The following is a 6792-nucleotide window of genomic DNA, read 5'->3' on the forward strand; positions in this document are numbered from 1 at the left end:
GCATTTTAATGATGCTTATGAAAAGAAGAGAATCAGTTTTTCTTTAGAGAATATGTATTAATTAAAAGGATTCATATATAAAATGAATTCATGTATAATGCACTGCTCACTTCACCACTGGTAAATATACATGTGCAATCTAGAAGACATGAGAAGGCTTAACAATATATCAGATTTTAAACTTACTTTTACTAAATATGCAATATATCTGCAAAGTTCTGAGTGGGGAACTGGCATTGCCACGTTTACTAAAATAGTTATCACTCAGGATACTTTCAGGATAGTACCATGATCAACCTAATGTTGCAGAGAAATTATATTGTTTAGTTTAAATATAAATTTGATGTAGCTATTTTCTTACTCAGAAGATTTAAATCAGCAGAATACTCAGGTTTCATAATAATGTTTCAGATATGAAATTGAATATAAAGAATAAATCCTTTTTTCCCTTATTCCCGACACCCATCAGAAATGATTCAGAATTTCAGCTGGGGTTATCTAAGCCAATATGCTATATGTGAGAAGGGAGAAGGTATGTGATCACCAGCCATCTTTTAAAAAATTATGGAAATTAGTACTATCAGAGAACATATGGGACTATTAATATACCAGTTTGGGTTTAACTGCAAGGAAAACATCATAACAAATTATGTAGGAAGTGTAAGTTTCAAGAGTGTTTAATGATGAGAAAGACTGTCTCAAAGGGCCTGCTATTTACATGATACAACTAAGTTCAGCTATTACATCTAGAAGATAACATTGCCTTTACAGAGATGTTATGGCTCATGTTACGGGGCAGTTTGTTAGCACATCTTTAGCTGATTGCAAAGATACTCTACAAGTAGGATGTATATAATTTAAAAGTACTAAGTGATTATTTATTAGTTAGTACACAAAAAATATAGCTGGGATTTAATAAGATATTAAGCTAAGCATTAGTGTGGTCAGCACTGCTTCTAATGCACCTGAACAGCCTCTGCTGTCCAGGAAAGTATCAGTCAGGAGGGGCAGAGACTGCATGGGTCCTGGGTGCTGCTGATTTGAACCGTCCCACCAGCTCTATCATCAGCGGTAACACTGATGGCTTGACTATAAGATCCTATAATTACTGTTCATGCTGAGTAGCTTGTTTTCCTTTAGGATTTTATATCTTTCCATGTTGGCAATCCCTCTCTTGAATCATTGATGCACTAGGAACCTCACTTCTGTCTGCAATTTTTACCTTCCTAATGCTTTTCACCAATTTACTGGCAGTTTTTCTCAGTAGTCCAAACCAGAGCTGTGCAGCTGCATCATATCACAGCTGTCCTTGTAAGGCAGTTACACCCTTGAGATGGCTGATGGGCTGGAGAGAAGAGGTTACAGAGAAAATAACTAAAGAAAATGCTCTGTTGGAGCAATGGTGAATATATTCTGAGAAAGTTCTGAGGATTTTTTTTTTTATTAAATGAAATATTGATATACAACTCTTCACATTTATGCATATAGAGAGACAATCCCAAGGGTAAAAGAACTAACAAAAATTATACATTTTAAGATGAAGACCTAATGTGATTGTTCTAGAACATAAACACCACATTCACATTCAGGCTTACCCGTCCTATGATCCCTATAAAGTCTCTATAAAGCAATAAATAGCTGTCATTGATGGGTGTATTTCCCAACCTAAATAATCCTATGAACAGAACCATCTGCCCTAACCTATGCATCAGTCAGACATGCTGAAGAACTAAGCATATCATACTCCAGTTATACCCAACAAAGAGAACCAAGTACATGCATGGCATAGCTATCTGACCTTTCTCAGGCATTCTGAGAAAAATAATTCTCTTATAGCAACCTAGATCTCCATTGACTATAAAGAGATGTGTGGGTGACTAACTCAGATGTAAGAGTTTAAATTTCTATCTCTATTTCAGATTAATTGAATCCAAATTTATTTCTTCCTAGCTATGACTAAATTACGTAGCAAATTGTTGTCCAAATTCAGACTGAAAATGAGGACAGCTTCCTTTTGCTCAGTGCAGTCATGTTGTCTTCCTATGAAAAAGAAGGCCAGAGCAGAGTATGTATGAAACTGGGCTTCTTCCTGACATTAGTTCAGGTCATGGTCAGAGCATTTATTTATTAGAAGTGTGGGACGTGCTCATGCGTCTTACAATTTCTATAGAGCCTCTGCTGACTAGAAAGACTTGGTTAGAAGATAAAATGTGTTGGAATGATCTGAGCCTTATTTGCCTCGCTTAGGAAGCAGTGTAAACTAAACATTTTCAATACGGGTAAAATGCTCACATCCAGTGTGTAATGCTGTTTAACTAATCCACTGTATAAGGTCATTCAGAAAGTTTTCCAAACGTCCCTGTGTAGAGAAAGCCATATCATATGGTAGATCTGGGTCTGGAAGCAAACTTATCTTGGTGATGCTGCACAAAAAAGGAACAAAATCACCACATCTCTCATCTGTGTTGGCTATGCTGTGTCCATCAGAAAGTAAAATAAATAAATAAACAAATTTAATAGCATGTTTATTTTAATTTCTTGCATGTAAAGGAATGCTCAGCACTGGTAATAATAGAACTTCATATTCGTTTTGCAGATACTTTCAAGCCACTGTTTTTCTAGGAATAGTATTTTTTTAGACTTTTCCAAGTAAATACATTTTAAATATTATTTTAGCCACTGCAGCACAGAGGTAGGAATATTCTAGCATTGACGTTATCTTCTATATTTGTCTAATGCATGTCAAAAATAGGTCCACTGAAATCAATGCAGATGAATCATTGAAAAATGAAAGAGAACTCTAATCCATGTCTGAATTCTCAAAATATTTTGGGAGAGAAAATTTTGGTTTAATTCGATTACAATTTTATTGCAATAATTTAACGAAATTCTTAGTTTTTAAAGCTATTACTAAAACATGATTTCTTTTTAATTGTATTTTATATCTTTCTTATTCAGGAACTTAAATCTATACATGTCGCAGTGGAAGGAATATAAAGTCAGAGAGCTATACTATGCTTGGTCATTAAATAATACAGCAAAATTTCAAACCAAAAGTAATACATTTCAAAGCAAAATTAATTTTGTTAATTTATTTCCTGAGTTTAAAATAATTGGACTATATTAATCCTTGTTATAACTTCAGTGATCTCTTGTGTTTCAGAACACATGAATTTAGCTGTGTCTTGATGTATGACATGGAGGTATCAGCACAGAGAAAGGAGATGTAATCGCCCAGATAATACTGCCTGTGTCCTGTAATGTGGTACATTTCTCCATGACCACCATGACTACTTCAGCATTACATAAGCACATTTAAATGAAGTTGCTTGCTGGTAATGTTGAACTGTTCATTTTTTCCAATTTGATGTATCATATAGCTTAAGCAAATTACTAAAATATGTATATTAGTTCATATCTGTTACTATCTAGTTATAAAAAAATCTGGTGTGCAGTATTTTGGATGGACAAAAGTACGGGTGAGCTATATTTAGAGATGATTGATTAAAATTTTCTGACAATACTTTCTCATCCTGAAATGCTGTCGGGGTCACCATTAGCCGGGGTCCTTATTTCTCCGTGCGGGAACAGAAACGACACAACACCAATGTGATGATCAGGTCGTCCATCTTTTTTTATTATTCCTTTTCTGGTTACATTTATACTCTACTAAGTTCCGTACACGCACTCATCTATCTTCTAATAGGCTACAGGTCATCTACACGCGCTGTTCACGCGCCTCTACAAGCATTTGCATTGGTTAATTGCAATTAGCACGTAAAGCCCAAAACTTGCCAAAACTCCCTTATCTCATACCAGTTTTGCTCAGACTTGTGTGCTTTTGCTGACCACAGGTGTTTCTCACTTATCTGCTGTCTTGTGTGTTTTTGCCAGCCTTATTTTGCTGGCCTTGTCTTCATCCTTGCATTCTTCTGTCTGCACTAACTTTCTCCCAGCACGGCCCAGACTCCTACAAAATTCTAAATGTAAAAGGATGTGTTGATTCATTCCCAATTTTTCTTTCAGACCCATGATCCTTCAGCTCCCTTGACTTCTCTCCCCTGTGGTTGTCTCCTCCTGTACTTGGAGAACTGCCTACAGCTGTTTTCATTCTCCTGTAACCCCTTCACAAACTGTTACACAGATTTCTTTGATGGTGTAAGCCAAATAAAGCAGACAGCTTTGAAGGACAGCTAACTTTAAAAATGGTTGAAAAATAGATAGAAAGAGTAATTCCTTTATGTATCTTGTCTGTCTGTCTATCTATCTGATGGATTGATTTGTTTTAAATATATTTTTAATTCTTTCCAAAATATAAGAATTATTTTATGGGAAGAAAATTTAAAATTTCACCCTACTTTATGCTATAAAATGAATTTTGCAGTAATAGAGATCTTGTATCAACAGCTTCTTTAGGAAGAGGGAATATTCCAACTCAAGAAGATTGCTGAAAGGCAGCAAAAAGTAGGGATCTTTTTAAAGGGTTTCATTTGGAATGAAGAATGTAATGCTCCAGCTTGCTTAATAGTTCCCAAATGTTTCATGAGAAAAAGGGAACCAGAGGAGAAAGAAACTGATTAGGATGTTTGTAAATAAATATATAATCATAATTATAGTACTGATTTTCAAAGAAAAAATATGGCTTTAAGAAAGTTTTCTGAAGGGGTGTTTCTAGGAGTCTGTAGTCTAGTCCCTATATATTTCTTCATTTCTTTTAAACTGAACTGAGACAAAAAAATTTGAGCTTTTGAAAACTGTAAGAAACAGAAAATATTGATTTTAACATGTTTGATCTTTTTGGCATTACAGAAACTGAAATTTCAATTTGTCTAAATGATCCAAAATGATATTAGGGGGAGACAGTTTGTGATTTTTTTTTAAGCATTTGGCTACAATTTTCCTATTTAGTACCTTGTCTCTTGGAAACTGTAATTTAGAAACCTCATGTTCAGAGCTGATTAAATTGAAATTGATGAGCAATGAAGGAAATGAAAATCCCTAGGGATTTGTGTCCACAGTTCATAAGAGCCTAGTCAGTCAACAATATTTAAAAAGAAAATTCTATGTGAAGATTATTAAATGAGTGCAACAAAAGACAATACTGTAATCTGAACTAAAATACCCTTAAATAAATTTTTCAATTTGCTTTTGTTGTTAAGGTTTTTAAGAAACAAAGATTTTTAAGCAACAACAATACTGACATTTTTCTAAGATATCATTCCTATGAAAAATTGCAATAAATTCTCTGTATAAAAATGTGAAACTTAATTTAAAAATTGACCAGGAAAGAAAAAATTAATTTTAGGTATTACTAATACTATGTTTTCTCCTTTAAATGATGGAAAAATAATTTAAATAAATAAATCAATACAAAGAGAAAGGTAATTGATTCGTAAAATCATATGACTACAATAAATGAAACTAAACAAAAATAGCATTATTTAACATAATTTTTCCAGGCTCCAGCTGTAAAGTAGTATTGAAATTAGCTCAGTAGGATATTTTGATCTAAAACTTATCAAACATGTTTGCTCTTGGACACACATTTGGGTTAATTTTACTTTTTCTTTAAATCAATAACATTCTGTTATAAAACAGTTATTTTGAAGTAATAGTTAGGCATAGGGCATGGATCTTGAAAGTGATAGGTCATTGAACATTTACAATCTAATAACACCTCAGAAGAAGCTTCATAGAACTTTGTGAACTTATACAAGTCCTTGGTGTATCTTGCCAATTTGCATCTCTCAGGAGATTATGGTTATTACTAGACTATGTAACATGCTTTTCTTCCACAAACAGCAAGTGGGGGTGAAAGAGAAGCCTGAAGCTGCTTGAGACTGTTTTAATGAGTGAAGCCTCCTTGAACTGACTTTCAGAAAAGACATTAATTGCAGAAAGGTCTCATAATAATTATAGTGTCTTGAAACATGTAAGTTATCTTGGCTATAAAACAGGGCCTACACAATCAAATTATTACAGGCACAATATTAAACTGCCTTCTTTTTGTGGTTTGCTCCCACTATTAGCATGTTCTCATTAACCAAGTTAAAGTATTTCATTTCTATGGATTTTATAGTAGATGGGTTTTATACTGTACTTCAGGGGCTACAGGACTAATAACGCATCTTTTCAAAATGTGCAATAAAACAGCAGTGTTTTAAGTACCTCATGCATACATTTCTGCATTTCGAGAATATCCTAAAAATCAAGCAGAGCTCTAAAGATGTAACAAAGTTTCAGGGCTTCCCATCCCACAAAGGAAAACTTATGTAGTATTAGATGTGTTCGTCATTCTTTTTCCCTTTTTTTTTTTTTTTTTTTTTTTCAAGAGAAAAGCAGAAAACTGTGTGTTGACTGATAGACTGGCATAAGTGGGTGATATGAGTAGTCTGTAGTAGCATAGAACTGTCATGACTTTCTGAGCAAAAAACCGATGTTGAGGTGAGGAGACATCATGATAATGTCCAGGATAACATACAGCAGATTTATGGCCAGGTCAGACCACTGCTGTAAATTTATCCTGGTTATTTCCACATGGGAACCAAACAGGTTGAAAAGACTTTTTTTTCCAAAAATACCTGCCATACATAAAAAGCACTTTAAAATATATTTTCTCCCCAGAAGGTACTAGTGAAAGCAGAACAAGTTTTTAGCTAAGTGAAAATGTGAAAAAATTCAGCCAATTTTACCATCAACTGCAATTTATTCCATTGTTCCTCTGTGCTTTTTCTCCCAGGATAGCTACTTATGCTACATTGAGTTCTACTATTTCCCAGCTGTACATCACTT

This window comes from Strix uralensis, chromosome 2, assembly GCF_047716275.1.
Source record: "Strix uralensis isolate ZFMK-TIS-50842 chromosome 2, bStrUra1, whole genome shotgun sequence".
NCBI lineage: Eukaryota > Metazoa > Chordata > Aves > Strigiformes > Strigidae > Strix > Strix uralensis.